This window comes from Podarcis liolepis (assembly GCF_965112155.1).
Source record: "Podarcis liolepis genome assembly, chromosome: 12".
NCBI classification, from domain to species: Eukaryota; Metazoa; Chordata; class Lepidosauria; order Squamata; family Lacertidae; genus Podarcis; species Podarcis liolepis.
In genome coordinates, this window is record NC_139563.1 from 52,165,189 (window position 1) to 52,190,448 (window position 25,260).

The 25,260-nt window shown below is 41.2% G+C and overlaps 1 protein-coding gene and 1 long non-coding RNA gene across 6 annotated transcripts in view; one reads left to right on the forward strand and one right to left on the reverse strand.

Annotated features, from left to right (window-relative positions):
- ARPP21 (cAMP regulated phosphoprotein 21) overlaps positions 1 to 25,260 on the reverse strand; it is a 249,595-nt gene that overhangs the window by 174,414 nt on the left and 49,921 nt on the right. The window contains exon 1 of one of the 5 annotated variants that reach the window (XM_083468021.1): positions 14,586 to 14,874. The exons of 3 other annotated variants lie outside the window; for them this stretch is intronic. The gene's annotated coding sequence lies outside the window, so the exon portion shown is untranslated. Of the gene's footprint in view, positions 1 to 248; positions 274 to 14,585; positions 14,875 to 25,260 lie in introns of those variants that run through there. One more of the 5 variants, XM_083468000.1, reaches the window with a different exon arrangement.
- Positions 274 to 24,057, forward strand: LOC310690103. The gene is made up of 4 exons (XR_014517904.1): positions 274 to 734; positions 21,881 to 22,016; positions 22,047 to 22,106; positions 23,943 to 24,057. It is a non-coding gene; the product is annotated as an uncharacterized lncRNA (long non-coding RNA).

The window sequence follows — 25,260 nt, forward strand, 5'->3', positions numbered from 1 at the left end:
AAAATCACCTGGCCGCCCTAGAGATGCAAGATGTGGGTGGGTGCACATGTTTGCATGAATCTCTCTCTCTCTCTCTCTCTCTCTCTCTGTGTGTGTGTGTGTGTGTGTGTGTGTGTGAACCCTTAATAATGCAAATACAAGGCAGAGAATCTGAGCAGGATGGAATGAGCATGTCTTGTTTTGAAATATTCCAAATTCACAGATCCCGAAGAGGCAACAAATAGGGCAGCTCCTCCGTATTCCCTTACTTTTGAAGTTTTCGCCTGGCGGTCTCATCATCCGTCCTTCCATCCCTCCATCGTCTCAGTACCTGGCTTCAGTCCTGTTTCTTTTAAGCATGTTGCTGTGTGCAAACCTGACACACAATATGAAAATGTGATAATTGGCGCGCATCTTGCTGATGCACCACTTATTTGCCCAGCCGAATAAATCCAGAGCGCTCGTTCTCTGCCCAGTCGAAGAAGGGGCATTCACCTCTTTTTTGCTAGGTGGATATTAATATGTAACAAAATTATAGCTGCTGCAGCCCCAGATCTAATTGCTATAGATCATTTCCAGCAGTCCCAGAGAGCCAGCTGCTGGGAAACGGCATGGTTTAGTGAGTGCCTTGTCACACCAACACACCCCACTAGAATAATCGGAAAGGAGGCAGAAACGTTTAATACCACTAGCTGCAGTTATTAAACCCATCACAGCAACGAGAAAGAGGAAACAGGCATATTGCATACACTAAGGTAAGGAAATGTTTTCACCCTCTTCTGCCCAGATGAATCAAGGAAAGGTATGTTTCTGATAGCTCCTAAGTTTGCTAAAAATAAATAGGTAAAATGTAAGTGTGTGTGTGTGTGTGTGTGTGTGTGCATGTACACATTTGTATATTACAATTGTGTGTTTCCGGAAGGATTGCAGCTTTTCAAAGCTGAGAAAAATGCAGGAGACCACAAACCAATAAGGAACTACATAAATGCAGTAGGAGGCGGCAATTACATCCTTTATGAAGCTTTTTTTTTAAAAAAAAAAATCATTGGAATCTCCCTGTGGGATTCTTGGAAGTCAACACCTGCCTTTCAAACAGTCTTGTACAAGAATGCCCCCCCCCCCAACCGAGTGTGGATTAACAAACTGTGCACACCTCAAGTGATTGGAGGCTTTCAGCCAACTACACCAAAAGTGGCCTATACTAACTAATGTACCTCCTGAGGAGGCTTGTTCCTGTGATCATAAACAATCCTTGCTTATGTTGTAAGTAGCCCTCCTCAGCCTGCTACCCCCCCTGCCCCTGGGGCTACAAGCATCATCACCCCCTGTGGGAAAAGACATTCACATAACATAATTTCCCAGTTAAAGGGTATCATTCTCCACCTGCTACCTACTCCCCCTAGTTAGATAATTTTAGACTATGGACTTCATGGTATCACTGGAGAGCTCTTTGGACAATATTTTCACTTCTTTAAAAATGCTTGCTTATTTTGGGCACCTTCCTAAGGGATCTGCACTGGCTGCTTCTTCACCACGAGACAATTTAAAGGTTTGGCTAATTGCTTACAAAGCCCTAAATAACCCTGGACCAGGTTATCCAAAACAAGTAGTCTTTTTCCATGTCCAGTAAGGGCATGACAATCGGCTAATGGAACCTGGTTAGTTTTGCCACAGCCTGACGATGCTTGTGGTGACACGGAGCTGGCCTTTTTCACTGCTGACACCCTGCTGAAATAAGAGAGGCCACGTCAGTGGGATGCGGGTGGCGCTGTGGTCTAAACCACAGAGCCTAGGACTTGCTGATCAGAAGGTTGGCTGTTTGAATCCCTGTGATGGGGTGAGCTCCCGTTGCTTCATCCCTGCTCCTGCCAACCTAGCAGTTCGGAAGCATGTCAAAGTGCAAGTAGATAAATAGGTACCGCTCTGGCGGGAAGGTAAATGGCATTTCTGTGTGCTGCTCTGGTTCGCCAGAAGCAGCTTAGTCGTTCTGGCCACATGACCCGGGAGCTGTATGCCAGCTCCCTTGGCCAGTAAAGCAAGATGAGCGCCACAACCCCAGAGTCGCCTGAGACTGGACCTAACAGTTAGGGGTCCATTTACCTTTACCTTTCAATCAGTATTGGCATTCCACCTGCTCCTGAAGATGCATAGGTTTTTAGACAAGCATTCCACTGAACTTGTGATTTGATGGTTTTAACTGTTTTTCAACAGTTGTAATTCATATGCTTTTAAATTGTTTTATTGTATATTTTAGTTAAGGATGTGTTGTTACTGTGTAGTTTAGTTATGGATTTGTGTTATTGTTGCAAACAACTTAGAAGCCATTTTGGCGTATGTGGTATATAAAGTAATAAATGATTATAATAAAAACTTCTGCTGAGTGGGGATCTGGACCTCTGCCCTCAAAGTCTTGCCCTGATAACACCACTGACTTTCTCCATACTGGATCTTTTGTGTTCTTATGGGAAGCAGCAGCAGGAAAAGGTGGTTGGGTGTGAAAGAACAGAACTGAGATGGACTGTGCAGAGGACACCAAACTGGATTGGGTATCCAATATCTTAGAACAGTGGTTCCCAAACTCCCCCTGCAACAGACCACTTGAAAATTGCTGAGGGTCTTGGACCATGTAGTGATTTTTTTGCCTGTTGTAGCAATTGTAGCAATGATTTTAAATGCACTTTTATTGCTTATTTTATTTCTTATCTATCTTATTGTATTCTATAGAATTAAAATTGCAGTGCAATAAAATGCAACATAAGAAATAAAAGAAGCAGTGAATATTTAATGTGCTGGACATGCCATCTCTCATATTCAAAGACAAATCCACATACAGACTGTGGACCACCTGAATGAAATTCATGGACCACAACTGATCTGTGGACCACAGTTTGGGAACCCCCGTCTTGGAATATAGGAACAAGGTTCAAGATGGTTTGGACAGAATGCAGAACTGGGGCAAAAACTAGTAGCATGAATGAAAAAGAGATATATTAAAGATCTTTATTTAGGTAGGAAGAATCAGGTGTACAAATACAAGATGAGTTTTGACCGCAGTAGATGTGGAAAAAGATCTAGGGGTTTCAATAGACTATAAGCTAAAGATGAGTAAGCACTGCAACACAGTAGCTGAAAGGGCTAATGCAATTCTTGACTGCATCAACAGTGTAGAGGAATAATATTATCCCTGTAACAAGAAGTAATGGTACTAATCTATTCTGCTTTGGCCAGATGTTACCTGGAGTAGTGAGTCCAGTTCTGGACACCAGAGCTGACAACTTGGAATATGTCAAAAGGAGAGTGACAAAGAAGGTGAGATACTTAGATACCAAGTCCTATGAGAAAAGGCAGAAGGAACTGAATGGGGAGGGGAGGCGCATGGATTATGAACATGGCTGATAACATAGTCATCTTCAAAGATTTGAAGGGATGTCACTTAGGTCAATGAGCAGATTTGTTTTCTGTTGCTCATGAGGATGAATGAATGAATCGGTTCAAAATTATATGTATAGAAAATGTATACTAAACAATTAGAAGATTGTCCTGATGGTACAAGGAGCAGTGGAACAGACTGCCAAAGAAGGCCTTTAATCAGAATCTGGGTGGGCACCTATGAGGGATGCTTCTGTAGTCCAAGAGTCTTTTGTTATGGTCCACTTCAATGATGACTTCACAGGGCAAGTCTAATTGCCATTCACACTTTCAGTGATTGATTGCTCAAACTGATTGCACTCTGTTGCCCTAATTTTTCAGTAATCAATAAAAGCTTACAAACTTTTATTTATTATTATTGCTCTGTAATAAAACATCACCATTAGGAAAATTTGGAGGCAAACTACACATTACACAAAAATGCATTTAATGAATCCAGTACCTGCAATTTTTAGCAGAACAGTAGTGGGTGCAAGGAGCTGTGTAACTCTTTTTCTGCTGGCTATTTTTATGCCCCAAAGCATACATAAACGCACAACGAAGCTATTCTAATGGAGGGTGGCATGTAAGGCAGAGAAGTCTAACATTAATGAGGGACTGATGTTGTCAAATGTTGAGTAGTCAACTTGAAGGCCAAAATGCAATTTAAAAAAATATAATTAAAATCTTGTCTCATCCATTATTTCACTAGCTAAATTTAGGTAAAAGCACTGTCTTGCAGCATCGATACCATAGCTACATTATAGTGACAATTAATAATTATCTTCTCTAAAGGATTGTAAGGATTACTTTACAATTGTAAGAACTGACCAAAATAATGTATGCAAAGCTCTTTGAACACTATACATATAGTATATATGGTAATTCCATGAAAATGTCAACCTACAGTCTCATTTTTCATTTTCATATATGGTTAACATGTTCTATATCATTTTAAAGATAATTTCCCAAAGTTTCAAAATGTCACTTTACAGATGAATAAAACAACCCAGGACTCAGCCACCTTAGTAAAGAAAAAGCGTTTTATATGCGTTAAAACACTGTGGCACCAGATGGCGCTGTGGAGTTCTGTCTTTTGCCAATGTGATTTCCCACTTTCAGGTTTACAACGCATTTTCCTGAAACACTTTTTTTGATGTGTCTCGATCCAGCCCCACAGTATGCTATGCAAGATGACTCTGAATCTCTCTTAAGTCTCTTCTTCTTCTTCTAAAGTTCAGTTAAAGAGTTCTCCAAGAAAATACATAATGGGTTAATGACTGTTTATTCTTTCCCATTTGTTTTACTTTCCCATTAGGTGAAAGGACAATAAATTTTGCATTGGAACAAAATCAGATAAGCTTAGGAAAGCAAAACATGAGTGTGTTAGATTGGGGTGGGATATTTTCCCTCCTTCAACAAATGAAAAGAAAATTCTATGTGTTTTAATTTTATTCGCTTCTTTGGGGTTCTTAGCATTATGAATATGTGGTGAGATATTAACTGAAATGTGCTTTACACCCTACAATTATTGTGATCAAAGAAACAGCACAATGGTCCAACGTACGTAGCATGCGTCATTTAAACCTCTTTTTAGGACTCTGGGAAATGTGATTGTGCTGTGATGAAGTGCAGAAGAAGAAACAGCCATTGAAGTATGGGTGTCAAATTGCAACATTGTTATTATTAAGTTTGAGATTGGGAAATTGAAAATAAAATTTGTTAGCCAGGTGATGTGAGATGGTATTTATTAGTATGGAATTCTCTTCTTTCTTTTTTTAAATGGAGACTGCAGTAACATCTGCCATGCCTGCAAATGATACATGTAGGTTGAAAAAACCGAATCGTTAGGGTGTCACCACAGCTAGGTGTAAGTTCCTGTGGGCACTACAACGTCCCACAAGTATGATGATGATCTGCACCTTGTGAATGCATAGTAAAATGTCATAGAGGCATTTATTTGTGGGTGTCTATCAAGGAATAATCACATGTTACATTGGCCACAAGTCATTTGCCAGAAAACGTTTTATCCCCCATTTCCAATAAACATTGTCATGAATTTGACACTTGTCCATGAAACATTTTGCCACATATGGGGGGGGTGATTCATACTTCTAGAGAAAACATTTTTCCAAGCTACAGATAAATTCTTGAGGTTGAAGTCTGCTACATTAGTCACATCTTTTTAAAAAACAATAAAAAGAGAGCACTAAAAATACCTGTGTTATACTTTTTGAATTATTTTTGTAAGGAAGATCAAGGCAGTTAAGAAACAAATACTTTAATGTTAATTGGAGTAAAATAATATTAGCCAAAAGACAAACTATTGGGTAAAAAAGCTTACAAATGTAACATTGCTACCATAGAATTGCCTTATAATGGCTCAATAGTAGTGCTTTTTTCTGGGGGGATGCAGGGGGACGCATACCCCTAAACATTTTGTGAATGTAAGTTTGGCCTCATTGAGGGGCAGTATTTCAATATGAGTAGGAAAATGAGAGTACCCCTATACATTTTTTAAGAAAAAAACCTGCTCAACAGTATATCACATCAGAGACCAATATGATTAATCTTAAATCAACAAGGAACCTCTAACAATAATTTGCTTTAATAAATAAAATTATTATCGAGCATTATATTAAACATTACTGTCTTAGTCCTAGAAAACAAAAAGGCTTCTGGTTTGTTTGCTTAGCAGAACACAAAGCAGTTCAAATAGTGGTCATCACTGTGACTCTGGATAAAACCAGTCTACGAATGAGAACTGATATGAAAGAAAATCAAGTGTATTATTTTCTGCCCTGGTCCTAGAAAAGTAACATTCTTGTTTGTTCCTCAAGGTATTATTAACTATTGTTGCAAAGGGGTGTTGAATTCTGTCCAAAGAACTGTAAAGTATTGGAATGAAAACTGTACTTAGGTTTTCTGAAACCATCAATTTATAAGACACCATAAGAATGGGATATTTATGCATTGTGCAAGAAAAGTGTTCGCAGCTAACAGTTCCCTGTGTTCCTGTTACTGATCCGGATGCTGAGAAACCAGATTTGGGGATTTAGACCCAAATATTTGTCCTTAACTCAGTGATAATCTTAGGTGATACTATTCTGTAGAAGTGGGATGAGGAAACCCCCCTGGTCTGATCTTGTAGTATTACCACCTTTCCATGACTCAGCTCAGCAACTTGCCAACTTGAAAACGTCATTAAAATGTCATTGCAATTTATGACATGATAAGTATGTATTTGCTTGCTTGCTTTGTAGCCTTCTCTGGTTGTGATGCTTCCCCAGATCATAGTTTCATAATTTGCCTGAAGCTGGGAGATAGAAATGTGTAAATGGGCTATGCATGGGTGAAACTGATTTAAGATGTCTTGTGAACCTTTCATAAATGTTCCTCAGCGGGTTTGGTCTGTTCCATCGCTGCACAGATTTTAAGGGACTAATCCTTTAACAACCCTTAAAATCTTCATGTTTCTAATTGTATAAGATGTGTTTCTTCTTGATATTAGCTGGAAAGTGAGGATCCTATTATGTACTGCACAAATCCCCAGGGGGTGATGGGACATGGTGATGCGCTGCCACTCTTGGGGAATATTATGCGCTTCCACTTTGGAATGTGGATCCTCTGAATTTCTTCTCCATGTGTAGTCAGGATGTAGGGTGAGAACATGAACCTTCCCAGGGAAGATTTTCTGCTGCTCCAGAGAAGCGGACACAGAGCAATGGATCCAAATTACAAGAAAGAAGATTCCACCTAAACATTAGGAAGAACTTCCTGACAGTAAGAGCTGTTCGACAGTGGAATTTGCTGCCCAGGAGTGTGGTGGAGTCTCCTTCTTTGGAGGTCTTTAAGCAGAGGCTTGACAACCATATGTCAGGAGTGCTCTGATGGTGTTTCCTGCTTGGCAGGGGGTTGGACTCGATGGCCCTTGTGGTCTCTTCCAATTCTATGATTCTATGATTCTATGATATGCATATTTCTCAGCTTTGAGTAAGGTATGGAGGTGTGGTGAGAGGAAGCATGAGTTTCTTAGGTTTCTGTGCTTTGTCACACCAAAAGCCACCTTCTATCTCCGGGGAAACTAGGGCTGCATTATCAAACCTTTATTACCTGGAATGAAGGCCAGTTGAAGTCATTGGACCTTACTTATGAGTTCAGTACAAATAATTAAGATTGTGCTATAAGAGGTATTAATCAGCAAAATTGGGTTGAGGATACATCTGTGTGGATGGTGAAGATGATCACCCCAGAATGGAATGGAAGAAAACTTTGGTCAAGAGACTTTGGCTCCTGATGGAAATACTCCTGAACGCCTGTCTTGAGGGGCAGAAGCGTTTTTCTTGCTGGCTGATAAGGCCTTAGATGAGTTTAGACCACTTCACTTGTGTGAAGAAAGTACAAGGCTTGTTTCTCTATGTGGCTAGCAGTGCTGGCGACTTTCATGACTCTTCTTGTCTGTCTCTTAAACAACACAAAACTGTTTCTGCACACGTTTGTCCCCTGACCAACAGAGAACCAAATTTTTAGTGATGTGAGAGAAAAGGACCAATAAGATTTCAGAAATTTTAGAGTGTCAAAGAAGATCGAAAAGAGACTATACTCCATGGAACAGCTCACTTCCATTCCTTTGCTTAATTTTTTTTTTGTGTGTGTGTGAGATCCGTGTTCATCCCATAGAGTTTTGTTCATTTGCCTTTTATTTATTTATTTTTTAGAAGAAGAGATTTCTTGCTTTGAACTTGTCTCTCCTTCAGTTCTGAAGCTATTTGTGGACATTTGGGGATATGGCCCATAAACCATTTTGAACATATGTTGCCTTTCATTCTTGGTTGCTCCCAAGTGCTGTTTTTATTTTGCCTTTATTTTTCCACTTTCCACCTTCATCTGGATTCTTCTAGATGCTACCTATTGCATCCTGCATTTGTCTCTCAGCCCAAATAAATGGCTTCCTTTGAATTTCTGCCTGCAAAGATAGGACTTTCCTCTTTTTCAAAAACTTAAGATAAGTTACTATATAGCTGAAAAAAAGTAAATCATTTAACTAGTTTCGACTGTCTGATGTCCCTAGGGCTTTGGAGCATCTGGCTTGGTTTGGTTACTTGAAACGTACAGAGCTATTTGACTATTCTACTGGGATCACCCAACAGAAAATGTACTTTGCAAGGCTGACAAATTATGGTCTGGATTATACGTGTTGATTTATGGACATGCTGGTACATAGGTGATCCTGTCTGCCTTGTGACTTGAATTGTTTTCCTGAGCCCCTTAAATCTGGTTCAAACTGTTACTTCACACTTGCATAGACATCACTTAATATTGTTAACCACAATATATCGAATGCGTGAAAGGGTCATCACAGATATCACCTTCCATTGATTTGAGCACAAAACTTTTCAAACCTGGTTACTTCACAGCATTGGCTACCTAACACCAAGTATCTAGAAACTGAATATATAGAGATCAGATGATATGTAAGCATGGGTCAACCAGCCATAGATACTGTTACAGATATTCCCCCTTTTGCTAGGGTTGTATAATATTTTCCATTCTACCCAGAATGTTTCCCATTTCTCTAACAAGCAAATTAAGCTGCCCTAGTCATTCTGTAGCCATAGAGGACATTCCGAATGCCTGACTTCTCCTGCTACCCTCATTCCAAAGGGTTCAACACAAAGATGGACTTGATCGGTATCCGTCTGTCAGTTCATACTTTTTTGCTCATGAAGTTTGGCATGAGACTCATATTCATGCTCATCTGTTATAAAGGGCTTTCCATAAAGAGTGAGCTGTTGCTAATCTTAAATTTTGGTCTGCTTAGCACCAAAGGATACTGGCATAAAAGCACAACACAGTTCACAGAAGGAGGGATATTTAGCTTCTGCTGCCATTGGGCCCTCAAACCTGACTGCCAAGCAGCCTTATTTATCACTCAGTGCCCTCAACAATAACACATTTCCTTTACCCCTAATTGCCTCAAAATTTCCTCCAGCTGCTGCTTCCCCCCCAACTTTGCCTTATCCATTAGACATATTTAAATTTTCCCTTTGTTTTGTAATCTACATTTTTTCACACCCTAAAATTACAGCCCTTTCAAGGCGCAAGTCCCTCCATTCAAATAGCTGAACACGGTGTAATTTTAGCATCATATAATTTCCTCCATAATTGCTAAATCATTTTCTTCCTCTTCTGCCACCCTTCCTTTTTATTTCTTGTTTTTTAAAGAAGAAGGAAGCAGCCAAGGAGGCACAGCTAAAAGAGACAGGAGATTTAATAAAACTAAGACTGCCTCAACGCATGTTGCACTATGCCATTGAATCACAGAGCCATAAAACAATATCTCCTCTGTGTGCAAACTTTTCATATCTGCTCTTCCATTCAATAAATCTTAAACTTTCTGGATCCACAAGTCATCTTAGGTTCACAAGTGCCAAACTCTTTCAAGTGTATCAATGAAATTCCCAAGTAGCATGCAACAAAAAGTATTAAAAACATAAAATGAAACTGTTTAGGGCATTTTTAAATTAAATTAAATTTTGTTTTACTTTTCACTAGTGGTGCCTTAGAGATGGGGAGAACTGACATTTATCAAAATAAAAGCCACACATTTTCACTCTCTTGTATCATGAATGTTTTGTCATAATGGATTTTCGTTTTAATGCTCCAATTACATTTGTAACATTCTTTCAAACTGAATAGCACTAATGACTTCCATTATTATTTACATGCTTCTTTAATTATAAGGTTTTGCATCTCACTCATAACATTCTCTTTCTTTCTCGCTCTCTCCACTACCCCAGATATAAGGCAGATGGATTTGAGCTTTCTGACGCACAAAAGCTCGTGATGATTTAGCCTACATTAATACCTCTTCGTAATGTGCCCACAATCTGAGCCCCTCACAGAGTTGTAAATTAAATAAAGGAAGAAGAAGTGGGTACGTTTCTCCTCAGGAAAATCACCAAACACAGAGATATATCAAATCTCTTTAAAGCAGTATATATGCAAATTTAATTGAAAACAAATATATATCAAACGGCTTCCCAGGAGAAATGGAAATTTCTCTAAATTAGTAGCACACAAAGCAATAATGCCTATTCTTAACACGTTTAATTTTGCCTGACAGTTTCCTTTTAGTTAAGAATGGTTGCCATTCACTTGGATGGGGAGAAAAGCAAAGGTTGCATTAGGGGACATGGTTATACCCGTGTGAAAACCCTTTGCATGTCATATGGGATACAGCAGTCATTGTACTGTACAAGGCTCCCATTTGCACTCACCTCAACAATCAAAATAACAAGCTAGTAAAAGTATATAACTGATCCAGGGAGATGCCCAGAAGTATTTTGCTGTGCATTGCTGTGCAAAACAGGAGCATAAGAATATCCTGCTGGATCAGGCCACTTGGTCCCTCTGGTCCAGAATCCTGTTCTCCCAGTAGCCAACCAGATGCCACTAGGATGCATGAAACCCACAATCTCACCTCCTGTGCACAACAACACTCTCACCTCCTGTGGTTTCCAACAACTGGTATTCAGAAGCCTTCTGCCTTCAACAGTGGAGGCAGAACAAAGCCGTTGTGGTTAGGCAGTTAAACAGATTTATATGTTAGAGAATGCCACCTGTCCCATGTTTTACTCTGCCTTAGGAACTCAATCACATTTACAATGCTGTGGCACACATCAGAGCTGGCAGAACATCCTAATTTCCCAGGCAGAGCTAGCCTACTGCATGAATACTAAAGGCGTCAAAATCCTCGTCTCGATAAGCCCTAAAATTTGGTGCAGCATTACTAGAAAAATCTGACATGGAGAATATTTGCACTTATCCATCAAGATGGGGGATTCAGACTGCACTGCAAAAACAGCCACAATGTTTTCAGCTTCCAGGAAAGCTGAAGTCTTGCAGACATTGATTTCTATAAAAGTCTGGAAACAGAACATTTGCAGAAGTATATACTTCTCGCCCAAATAGGGAGTTCGTAAGCACTCTGCAATGGTTAAGATACCTCCAAGTCAGAAAGCTGGAATTTGAAACACATATAAAAGATATTGATTAGTAGTAGAAGAGAATAGAAGGGAGAAAGATTAAGATACTCTGGGAAACCCTGAAATCTCAAATTTGCATTGCGCAAAGCCTATTCAAAAAGTCTGAAACTAGAACTTGTTTGCACTCCAGTTGCATGAAGTTTACATCATAACTTGGAAAAGTGGATTAGGCTCATGCACCTTTGATAACTGGGCCAATGAGAAAATTTCAGTCTTATCACACAACTACACTTGCTGAAAATCCCTCTTCTACATAACTCTTCCCACCCCCAATTTTATAATTTTTATTATACAATACAGTCTCCACAGAGAAAGGAACATAGCATTAAGTTTATGGTGTCATTTTACATGGTCTTAAAACATTAGCAGTCCATATAGGTTCTCCACTGACAGGGATGTGGGGCCGGTGGTAGAGCTTTATTCTCTCCCCCCCCCCCTTTACGTATGAAAAGAGGGGAGACCAGGTTTCTTCAAGGCATTTTCCTTTATAACCCAATCTGCAACTCTTCTAAGCCCAGTTAGTCATTCCGAACTAGCTATATCCCAAATATTATGGAAGCAGATCTCAAGCGATAGCTCCACCTGGGAATTCCAGTGAGATGCTATCACTAGACATGTGGCTACCAGTAGAAAGAGGGGGGGGGTCAAATCTTCCTGCTGGATAGTAGGGTTGGAATCTGGGCTTAGTGAAAGCAGGGCTAAGGCTGGGTTTGGCAAGAGAGGTTGTTTTAACCATTTTGGATGTGATGTAGAAGACCCTGGTCCAAAACATATAAACAATTTTGCATTCCCACCAAGCATGAAAATATGTTCCAAGGTTCCATACTCTGGCTTCTCCTCAGATCACATAAATCTTTCACCTTTTACTACATAACTCTTAAAGGTGAAGAAGTCCCATCAGCTTCTGCACCTCGTCACCTACCCACAACAGAGACCGGCCGTCAAGCACAGAGTAAGAGAAACTGAACATGGCATGGGATGTTTTGCTACAGGAGCTCTGATGGCTCGCCAGAGTTGTATTTGGGGGGGAAGGATTGCTTCTGTGAGTGTCTAGAAACACAGATCTGTGCATGCAGAATTGCAAGCTTCACTACGCATCTTGCATAGTCTTCAATAAAATTCCATCAGATTGCATTATTTACGCTGTGCTATGGAAGCTCTTTAGCACAAAGTATTTGTCCTCTCAGGTATGTCGCCAAATGTGCCTTCGTTCAGTAATAATTGAGATCTGTGGGGACATGTAATGAAGAAAATGAATAATGGGGTGATCTGGGTAAGAAGAAAAATGTAAGGGGAAAAGCTGTTCTAAGGAAACCTGCCCTGTTTTGTTGCTGAAACCAGTTTGTTTGGGGGGGGGGAGTATTGTGTATTAGGCTCACAGCCAGTGATGGGCAAATGCCAGTTGATTCTTTTCCACATCATTTGAAAGTCCTTATGAAATTCATCAGCATTCTAGTGCATTTTTTTGCCTTATATACACATTTTTGCAAGCAATTTCCGACGTTTGGTATATCACCCTTTATCTGATGATCACAAGGTGGTTCACAACATAAAAATACAAAATGAGGAGAACCCAAAATATATTTTAAAAAACCCAAGAAAACAAAAAGAAACCAATAACCCCCTTCCTACAAACACATTTAGAAGGACATAGATTGTTTGCAGAGTACCTGGGGGAAAAGAAAATTGCTGCAGAAAACTTAATCCTCAAAGGATGACTAAAAACGTTAGCATTAATATTATGATTTCTTTGCAGAAACCCATGAGATCGTATAGATAAAGGGAATAAACCCTATTACACGGATTCTTAGATGTTAATTTCGACTGGCAGAAGCCTAGCCAGGAAAACTTCCTAAGCATGGCTATAATATGATCCAAGTGGATAACTACCATCAACCACATTCTGGGACAAATGGCAGCTTCATTACTGTCTTCAAGGCCAGCCACACATAAAGGACATTGCAGCTATTTACCCTGGAGGTAGTAAAAGCATGAACTGCTGGGACCAGGTTTCATTTCTTCTGAGAAGGGCACAATTGGTGTACAAGATAGAGCTGATGAAACATATGCTTTATCTGAGCATCTGGGTGTGGAATTGAGTCCAGGAGAACTCCCAAATTGCAGAAACATTTGCTTCAGGGGGAGTGCAACTCCATCCAGAACAGGCTGAACAACTGATCTGAGATCATCAGGACATCCAAACAAGAATGCTTATCTCTTATCAGGGTTGAAACCCATTACATCTATTGCAGGCATTCAATTTTTGATGCGTTCCCTATCAAAATATAAATATACTTTATTTATCAACTGATAAGTATTCATTATTTTATTTTGTTTATTTGTTTATTTTAAAACACCTTATATCCTGTCTTTGTCCTAAGACTCCAAGAATGGTTAAAAGAATAAAACAATAAGGAATAGGGAGTGGGGGTGGAAATCAACACTATTGTAAAATAGAACAATGCAGTGAATATTGCAAGCAAGCAGGTTTTCTAGAAAGCTTGATGTTTATCAAACTGAAAATTCTGACCCTGTGCATCAAAGAGGTAAAACATATGTACCAGATTTGCATGTGCACACATACAAGCCAGTTGCATTAGCTTTGTGGCAAATGACTAACTGTGGCATCATATCTACTCAGAAATAAGTCACATTGAATTCAAAGGGGATTGCTCCCAAATAAATGGTTTCAGACCTTCAGGCTAACTTGGCCAGATGTGTCATTTCGAAATTGCTAGTAGGCTTCATAGCTGTTCTAGCAATGCAAGCTTTCTTTCTTCTACCAATACATAAAACTAGGAGATCAATTAACAAGTACAAAAAGACACACTCCTCAATGAAAACGCACAATAAAACTGTCCCCAATACACGGACAAATGGATTCTCAACCTGGAGGGGCTGGTAAATATGTCAGTATACTATAATCAGAAAGTGGCAAATAATACAAATAATTTTGCCAATGTGGCTAATCTGCCCAGTATGACTGGGCATTCAGTGCAGAGGTGCTGGTGGTGTTTGGGTTGTAGATTAAGCCAACAACATCACATGCTCATGCAATTCCAAGAAAAACTCACCTCTCTGGAAACAAGGCAGACTACACATCACATTGCAGTAACTCTTTTCCTGATAAAAGTCATACATACCACTTACCTTCAAAAGAAAAGTTGTGCAAGTACACAATCTGAATTGATTTCAGAGGAGCTCATGGAGAAATCTTCTACCAGCTGAACAGAAGCTCTGCTCATTTTATTCAAGGTGTTTGGCAAGCTAAACAAGATGCATGTCTTACTGTTTGCAAAAGCTTGGTTTCTGTTATGCATCTGTTACACAATTGCTTCTTCTATATTCTGAGTCATTGGTGGTGTCCAAAAATAGTCCTTTCATCTTAAATTAAGAGAAGAGCATTATAGATCATGCAGACGGAAAATCCTGTCTCCTTGCTACTAACAAATACGCTACAGGGCCTTAGAGTAAGAAAACTGCTGTATTATATCTTAATGCTAACAGATGCTACTGCTGGCCTGCTTAACAGATCGAGAAAGAAAAGAAGTGGGTGGAAAGAAAAGAGAGAAGGATGAGGGATTTACAAATGAATACATTATTTGCACACATGTAGGTATTGGGGAAAGGAAAATTAAAAGCATAAGAAGGGGTGTTCACCTGTTACGTTCAACAAGAGTACAATCTGTGTACCTATGTACACATAGTTTCAGTTACAGATAGGTAGCTGTGTTGGTCTGCCATAGTCAAAAAAAAAAAAAATTCCTTCCAGTAGCACCTTAAAGACCAACTAAGTTAGTTCTTGGTATGAGCTTTCGTGTGCATGCACACTTCTTCAGATACACTGAAACAGAAGTTGCCAGATCCTTCTATATAGTGAGAAGGTGGGGAGGGGTATTACTCAGAAGGGTGGTGGGAATGGGTGATTGGCAGATAGCTGAGATGAGCCTGTTGCCATTTTTCACCTTCTCACCCCTTGCCTTTTCCTGTAAGACCTATTGCAGTCGTTAAGAGTCGTCAACAGGCTCATCTCAGCTATCTGCCAATCACCCATTCCCACCACCCTTCTGAGTAATACCCCTCCCCACCTTCTCACTATATAGAAGGATCTGGCAACTTCTGTTTCAGTGTATCTGAAGAAGTGTGCATGCACACGAAAGCTCATACCAAGAACTAACTTAGTTGGTCTTTAAGGTGCTACTGGAAGGATTTTTTTTATTTTGACTATGTACACATAGTTGAGCTGTACACTTGTACCATTGCCCACATGTAGCATTCAACAGGTGTATAGTTTATGTAGGTATGTACACAACATTTGAGATGTACAACACAACAAACATACACCCTTTCACACAAACACTTGTACAGATGTAGACAACAGCTTGCGCCTGCATTCAGTGCAAAGAACGAACAAGCATTATGCTTATAAGAATGGTGAGCTACTTCTGGCTCATAAGACACGTGCTTTTCAGTTCCTTGTTCTACTCTCCAAAGTTTCATAATCAATTAATTTTCCTTGACAAATTCATACTGTATTGGTTGCACCTTTCTGTTTCCAAAAAGATGTTCCAAAGTGCCTGTTAGTTCCTGAGAGGAAACAGAAAATAAGCAGACCAGTATCCTAAGTTAGCCAAAGTTGAGTCAAGACCATTGGGTTCAATAAGCATGTTTAGGTACTTAAGTAAGATTATTTGCATCTGCCCAACTTTGGCAAGCCACATTTTGGGAATAATTCACAGGACTTGTTGCTAGGTTCCATGTCTCTAGGATCCTACTTCAGCCTTCATCACAACAGTGGCTCCCTGACTTAGATTTATCTTAATAAATTTTTTTTCCCAGTAGCATTAGATTTATCTTGTCAAGTGTGTCAGAATCAAGGTCCTTTCCGGAGATAGATTCCAATTTATACAATAAATATACAACATTTAAAAATCCAGTTGATTCAAAATTAATAGAGTGGTACCTCGGGTGAAGAACTTAATTCGTTCTGGAGGTCCGTTCTTAACCTGAAACTGTTCTTAACCTGAGGTACCACTTTAGCTAATGGGGCCTCCCATTGCCGCCGTGCTGCTGCTGCGCGATTTCTGTTCTCATCCTGAAGCAAAGTTCTTAACCCGAGGTACTATTTCTGGGTTAGCGGAGTCTGTAACCTGAAGCGTTTGTAACCTGAAGCGTCTGTAACCTGAGGTACCACTGTACTCAGTTGTAGTCTGCGCAATGAAAAAGGCAATTTGCAAATAACAGCCTTGGTTTTTGTGTGGTTCTTATTATACATGCATTCCTTTGGCTCCGACTCACTTTGCAAAAAGTTGCAAACATGTGTATTTCCTGTAGCCAGATCCCCATATTTTATAAAGCACTTAGGGTAGTATACATAGTTTTGGTCACTGTTGGATGGCTGATTCCAATCACCCACCCTCTCTTTCCTCTTCCAAAGATCACACTCTTGGAAATGACTTGTATCTACCATCGCCTGCAACAGGGCTAGACATTTTTTCTTCCAAACCAAGTAACAATACCTGACCTTTAGCAAAACTACCAATCTGTCCTTAGCTGAACTAAGTAAGATAAAGATAGGAAAATACCATCCTTTCAAAAACATCTTAACCCAACTCTTCTGGGGTAAGGGGAAAAATTAATAATTTAATCAAGGCAAGCTAGGATCAATCATGCTATTTGAAAGGATTTCCTGATGAATGACAAGTCATTAAATGGACCTGCTGAGAAAACAAACCAGCCCATGTGAGGTCTCAATAATGTGATCTTGGAATGTCAAATGGAGGCGGGGAATTGAGGAGCAAAACTATTGAACCAAAGGGAAATATTAAAAGTAAGGATTGTTCAGTTTTCTTGTGAACTTGTAAAGAACAAAGCTACAACAGGTGGCTTGAACCGTTTGATCAATGATTGTTAACTCCTCTTCATAAAGAACAGTTTGTTCAGGCCTTTTTCTTCTTCCTCTTCCACACCTCAAGCATTATGCAGTTATAGAAAGGTGCTTTTTAAATGCATTTTGGCTGGGACATTATGCAGGTGCACAACAAGCTAACCAAAGGCTGCAAATTAATAGCTTAGGACCAATAATTGCTCATCCTCCGTACAGCAGAACATTCAGCCCAAATCTGCATGCATGCCTATATTTCATTAACTCTTTTGCCCCAGGAAGTGAAGATACTGCTCTCCTTGCCTAAGTTCTGATGTGATTCTTGATTTAGCACAGAAACTCTGTGGATGTTAAGGGTTATCTGTGTGCTCTATTGTCCTTACCTTTCTGTCAGAAGCTACCAGGGCTTGCCCAACATATTTTGCTGCCTGAGATAAAGGGCAAGATGCTGATTTTGAAGAGCAAAAAAGGGCACATTTGCCAACTTCTGCTTTTAATTATGGATCGCTCTGTTGTTGTTGTTGTTTAGTCGTTTAGTCATGTACGACTCTTCATGACCCCCTGGACCAGAGCACGCCAGGCACTCCTGTCTTCCACTGCCTCCCGCAGATTGGTCAAACTCATGCTGGTAGCTTCGAGAACACTGTCCAACCATCTCGTCCTCTGTCGTCCCCTTCTCTCTTTCCCAACATCAGGGTCTTTTCCAGGGAGTCTTCTCTTCTCATGAGGTGGTCAAAGTATTGGAGCCTCAGCTTCAGGATCTGTCCTTCCAGTGAGCACTCAGGGCTGATTTCCTTAAGAAAGGATACGTTTGATCTTCTTGCAGTCCATGGGACTCTCAAGAGTCTCCTCCAGCACCATAATTCAAAAGCATCAATTCTTTGGCGATGAGCCTTCTTTATGGTCCAGCTCTCACTTCCATACATCACTACTGGGAAAACCATAGCTTTAACTATATGAACCTTTGTTGGCAAGGTGATGTCTCTGCTTTTTAAGATGCTGTCTAGGTTTGTCATTGCTTTTCTCCCAAGAAGCAGGCATCTTTTAATTTTGTGACTGTTGTCACCATCTGCAGTGAATGGATCGCTATGATGACTCTAATTTCAAAACAGAGGACGTGTCCTAGGAAAAGAGGACATATGGGAACCTCCCCATACAGAGGATTCCCATGTTACTTTAACAATGGTGGTGGGATCTACTGAATCTCAGATACCATGGTTAGTTAGTTTAGGGGTGTGGGCCAGGGAGGAGTCATGGAATACACATATTTTTCACTTGAAAGGGGAATGGTTGGGAGGGGGTGACTTAGAAGAAACAGCTAGAGGGCAGTCATCACTCCCCCCCCCCCAGCTTTTGCTGCCTGAAGTGGTCACCTCATTTTGTCCAACAGTAGGGCCGGCCCTGGAAGTTACCATAATAGTGTAGCCCATCCACATGTAGCCCATCAAATGAAAACCTGGAATGTCAGGCTGAAACTACACAACAACACAGGGAGAAGGGTGGGCGCTGTAAACCCATGCCTTCCTTCATGCGTTGTCTGGTGACATTTAGTGGGGAAAGTGTGGGTGACGTCATCACAGAAGTATGTGCTCACCACTCTGCTCCACTGGCTGCTATTGGGGCAAGGAAATGCTACAATCCTGGCACCATGTAAGGCCTTTCCTTTTGAGTATATTGCTAGGAAAACACATATGGGTGGCAAGTACTTGTCTCCCCAAAGCAGTCCTTTGGGAAAGTGTGTGAAACAGAAAACGAGCTGGGTCCATGCGCCATTGCACCAAGCCAACAGTGCAGGGCAGGCCTTTTTGGGCGGGGTGGGGATAAGGCTTAGTGTTGTGCCCAAACCCATCCTCCAATTTCTTGCCCTGAGAAAGCATTCTTTCCCTGAGAAAGAGGCTGCTGTTTCTCCATGATCTGCCTCTTTCTCAGAACATCTTCAAATTCCTTTAGAATTTAAGAACATACTGGATCAGGCCAAAGGTCCATTGAATTCAATATCCTGTGCTCACAGTGCCCAACACGATGCCTGTGAGGAACCCACAAGCAGGACCTGCCTGAGCAAAGGGGCACTCTCTTTTCCCCCTGCCGTTTCCAGAAACTGATATTCCGAAGCATTACTGCCCCTGACCAATGAGGGTCTGGTGGTGATGACATGGGATACTATGTGATCCCTGTATGGCTGCCAACATGCTGTGAAGAAGCCATTTCAGGTTTCTCTCTTCTTGTTTGCTTTAAAGCCGCGGTTCTCAACTTGTGGGTCCCCAGATGTTTTTGGACTACAACTCCCATCATCCCTAGCTAGCAAGGCCAGAGCTCAGGGATGATGGGAGTTGTAGTCCAGCAACATCTGGGGACCCACAGGTTGAGAACCGCTGCTTTAAAGGAAATATGCTGAAATAGCAGCAGATGAGGCTGTGTACAGATTTGAAAAGATGAATTTAAGCTTAGGCCTCAGAAAGGAAATGGAGCTTTAACCGCTTGCCCTCTGAAATGGCACCTTTCACAGTGAAGGATTAAACCTCTGAGAAATTCAGAACCAAGGGCATCTTACCCATAGAAGCTGCTGGCGCGGGCACCAGGGCACCAAGTTCTGGAGGGCACCAGGGAAGAGGCAGAGGCTGGATGTGGTGCCTCCCGGCATCAGCTCACCGCCCATACCCACCTCCGCCATGCCGCGCCGAAGCAGTGCCACACCCGGAGCCTCCATCTGCCGTGGCCACCGTGGCATGAAGTGGCCAGCTGATTCCAACCTCCACCTCTTCCCCGCCGGAGGAGCCACCCTCCAGCCGCTGCCCGCCTCCTCCAGCCCCGCCGGCAGTGCCGTCCTCCCTAAAAAAACTCTGGGAAACAGGGAGGGTGGTGGTGGAGGGAGCTTTGCACCACAGCACCAGATATGCTTAAGACGGCCCTTTTCAGAACCATACCAGCCATGACTAGATGCAGGAAGTGCAATGGACAATAATGTGAGCTGAGATCCTGAGCTGAAGGTTTGCTTCAGCAAGGCATTCATAAGGTGGCATAAGGCAAACCACACTGTCTCGTGCCCATCCCTTCTCAAACTGTCCTGCTGTCCTGGGCTCATTTGGAGGAAGGTGCGGAATATAAATATTAACTCAGCAAACAAACAAACAAACAAATGTGAGGATGATAATACTGGCCTACACCAGAGGATTGTTGTAAGGATAACTGAGATACTGAATGCCAAGGGCTTTGAGCACTCTGAAGCATAAATGTCATTAGCTTTGAGCTACTTACTCTGGGCTGAGCAGTTGCTCCTAGATCAATTCTCCTTCAATTCCAAAATAATGAACTGCCACCATATCCGTATTTGAGATAGCACCTTTGTGCTTTGAGCACTCTGCAACACTGGGAAAGTTAAGATAGGAAATGTCACCTTTATTGTAGCATCTGCCATAACAGATTACAATGATTCTCTCGTACCGTTCTGGGCAAATACAAATTTTACACTGTCTCGTTTTTAATTAGGGATTGCACTCTCCTTTATACTTATTTGATCTTGTCAGTTTCAAAGCTGTCCTTTAATGCTTGGCTGGCAGTTTTTAATTGCTCGCCAAATGCTTATTATAAAGCTTTCGTAAAAACCGCGCATTGTTCACAGTGGATAGCTATTGCAAAAAAAAAAAAAAAAAAAAAACCCACAAAAAACCACACACCCCAAAAAACAAAAAACCCCAACCTGTTGCTATTGCAACTGGTGGCTGAAATTATTGTACATAATATGATGGTCATTTCAACCTAGACTGCCAGTATCAACTATTTTACCTTATAGAATCTCTAGGAGCTGGAAGCTTTGCAGAAGTTTAACACAGACAGTCCTTTCCATGACTGCAGAACTGCTCCATCTGTTGCCTTTCTACGTATCAATGACCTGGATCCTAAGACAAAGTAACTTAAGGAAACTCAAGGAACTCAAAGTAACTTAAGGAAACTCAAGAAAACAAGCTCCCCCCCCCCACTGCAACCAGCTGTGCCCCACCTCTCCAAGACCATATGGAACATGGCAATGGGGGCTTATGTGAACTTCTTTAATTTAACTTAGAACCCAACCCTGATTTTGAGCAATCCCACCCTCACAAAGCAAACCCCGATGCCCAAACTAAATCGTTTAAGGGGATCCCTTGATCTTTCAGATAGACCTTTCAGAGGGGGTGCAAGTGGCTGTAGGGAGGAGGAAAGGAAAGGAAACTTCCCCGAATTTCCTTAAATTAATTTATCTTCAGTTTTGAGCCACAGTCTGTAAAGAGATTTGACCAGCAATTCATTTTAAAGGTTTTGAAAGATCACTAACACTGAAACGGTTTTCTCTCCCCCCCCCCAAAAAAAAATCCCTGACATGTTTAATTTGATCTGGAACCTCCAAATGCATCTTCCCTTAAACTCAGGTGAAAGTTGGGAGCAGCAGAACTCAACCGAGGAATTTCTCAATCCCTATCAGAGCTTCTTCATTTTTCTTTGAAATATCTTGCTTATCAGGACTTGAGCAGGAACCTCTGTATTTGCATTGCATGTTGCTTTAGGTGAAGATGCAAATCTGTTTTAGGTGAGGATGTAAATCCATCAAATTCTGCCAAAAGCGGAAGGGAAGGCCAATGCAAATGGTTCAACTCAGCTGAAACACATGGAGATGAAGCTAAAATAATTTCCATCGGTGCTGCTCTGAATATTCTCTGCTGAAGGTAGAACATCCTCAATATTCTCTGCTGAAGGTAGAATATTCTGAATATTCTGAATATTCTCTGCTGAAGGTGAATATTCTCTTGTAGAAGGTAAGTTCTGGGTAGAATTTCTCCATCCTCATTTTTATTTTCATTTTTAAAAAATAACATTATATTATAACAATATGTAGCCAAACCCATTAAACGTTGAAAATACTTGCTTCCAATGCAGAAAAAGAAAACAAATGAAGAAAGATAAAATGGAATATGAACTGGGGATAGGATAACAAAACTCTACAGGCACCTCCCCAATCATGTGTGATCAGCATGCGCATGACTGCTGACGCATGTGTGATTTTTGAGACTGAAAGAGGACAGGGTGGGGGCGGAATGGGTCAGAATGTGCATTGGACTGATGCATGTATCAGCTGGGAACAGAACCCCCGCGTAAGTAGGAATTTGCCCGTATAGCACCATGAATAAACTAATAGGAAAAATAGCATCATTTTTTATGTTATTCCTGAAATGCTAAAAAAAAAAAAGCCCCACTCATCCTCAGTGCTTGTTTGTTTTTAAGTATGCTTTCCCCCCATTTCTGTTTATGGGAATGTTCAAGGAGGCAGGAGAGGATATATTGTTTAATAATATCCTCCCTAACTTGCGCTAGCAAGTTCTATAACTTAGCAGAGTTCCAACATTGCCCTTTTAAATACGCAGCGGTTAGCTTGTTGCAAGCTCGTTTAAGCTTCTCAATATAGGATTCCTGGTAACCCCATTTAGGTAAAGGTACCCCTGACCCTTGGGTCCAGTTGTGGACGACTCTGGGGTTGCGTGCTGAGGGAGCTGGCGTTTGTCCGCAGACAATTTCCGGGCCATGTGGCCAGCATGACTAAGCCGCTTCTGGTGAACCAGAGCAGCGCACAGAAGCGCTGTTTACCTTCCCGCCAGAGCGGTACCTATTTATCTACTTGCACTTACTTTCGAACTGCTAGATGGGCAGGAGCTGGGACCGAACAACGGGAGCTCACCCATCATGGGGATTCAAACCACCGACCTTCTGATCGGCAAGCCCTAGGCTCTGTGGTTTAGACCACAGTGCCACCCACGTCCCGTAATCCCCTTTACTAACCCCGAAAAATAATAGACACGACACAATCTTGTGTAAAACGTATAAAAGAAGTTTACTCACACATTCAGTTCACAGATGGATCCCTGAAGGCAGACTTAGTTATAGAAGTACATACAAGTGGAATCTAACCCATCCATAAGGAGATAGTCCCTTTGTGTTCTGTTGGCTAGAAGCATTGTTGCTTCTGCGAGGAATGGGGTCAAAGAGAGAGGAGGAGGGCTGTGTGCCTGGTCCTTTTGTCACCTGGACAGGTAAGGTCACACCCACCTCTAGTCACATGCAGAGGAAGTCTGCCCCAGCCCAGGAGGAAGTAGGAAGTTTTCTACTGGCTGCAGCAAACATCCCTTTTCATGTCTACTCTAGGAATGTTGTATTTGACTGCTATCTGTGTTTCACATCCCACACTGTTTGGTGTCTGTCGGAACAGCTTTGCTTGATAGGAAGCTGGTTGTTTCTCCTTCTTGAATTGGTTACATGGATGAGTCCAACCAAGGATGGAACGTACAACAGCAGAGCACTATGTATCAAATCAGATCTATGTGGTGATGCCACTGTGCGTAAGTAAAAGAACCCTAAGTGGGGAGTTTGGCAAGAAAAGCTGAAATGTCATAGAGGAGTGACATGGAAAAAATTGGTGCAAATCCCAGCCTAATTGGAATGACTTAGCAATATTTTTTTCAGGAGTGGAAGCCGAGGCTACACTTCTGGACCCACTTTTGACAATAAAGGAAACAGAGGGAAAGTAGGTCTCCGTGTTAGGTGAGTTTATCAGCTATTACGTTCCACAAATATTGCCTGGACTTTCTCTTTTGCTGCAGGAAGGACCACCAACAGCAGCTGCCATGGCAGAACAGGGGGCGGTAGGAGCCTTCACAGTTATTTGATTCGTCGAGAGCTGAATTTTGCATGTTGATTTGAAGCAACAGCCCAGGTCCATAGCTGTAAGCTTCTAGTATACAGTAAATTACTCATACTGTTTCTGCAGCACTCCTCGTTTTGCGGGCTTTTAATAATGCATTTGAATTTCCTGACCCTTCATGCAAATAAAGAAAAACTCTTAAAGGAAAGGGAACCCAGAGTATAGTCTGGGAACACTAATAAACACAGTTGACTGTCTCTAGGGGGAGAAAGAGCTGTTGAGAAAACTAGGCAAGCTTTAAATTGTCTTATGAAAACTAATTATTGGTACATGACAGTTTAAATCTGGGAGGTGTAATCAAATAACTACACAATGAACTGTGTATTTTATAATATGCTAACATGATTATTCTCTCTGCATAGTACATATGTATATATGTAGATGAGCTGAACTAGCACTCACAAAAAAAATGCTCTAGTTAGAGGGGTCAGCAAACTTTTTCAGCAGGGGGCTGGTCCACTGTCCTTTAGACCTTGTGGGGGGCACAACTATATTTTGGGGAAGAAAATAAAAATGAATGAATTCCTATGTCCCACAAATAACCCAGAGATGCTTTTTAAATAAAAGCATGAATTCTACTCATGTAAAAACATGCTGATTCCCGGACTGTCTGCAGGCTGGATTTAGAAGGCGATTGGGCCAGATCCGGCCCCCAGGCCTTAGTTTGCTTACCCATGCTCCAGTACAACAAATTACTTCATCTAAAGTGTGGACATCTAAGTCCCTTTTCCAGTCTGGTAAAGGTCATCACATTCCTCATCAAAGCATGCAAATGGGTGCAGATTCAAGTGGAATGGAGACAGTGAGCAAGCCTGTTTCATACATTTATGATTGGAAGTCCAGTTGTCCAAGAAGATTTCTGTTATGAGTGGGCAAATATCACTGGATATTCCCTAGTAAGTCTAATTTCAAAACAAGCAAGCAAGCAAGCAAACTAACAAGCTAACACAACCATACATATTTCCAAACGTGAGGGCTACAAAGATGATCAAAAACATTTTTTTGTGGGGGAGAGAGACAATAACAAATTTGGGTGGGGAAGCCAAAGGCCACAAAAATATATGTTTTGAGCGGCTCCTTTGGGTTGTGATGGTGGCCTTCTTCCTAGGCGAGACATCAGATTGACTTGAGGGAGTTAAGGGAGTGCAAGAAGATCAAACCTAACCATTCTGAAGGAAATCAGCCCTGAGTGCTCACTGAAAGGACAGATCCTGAAG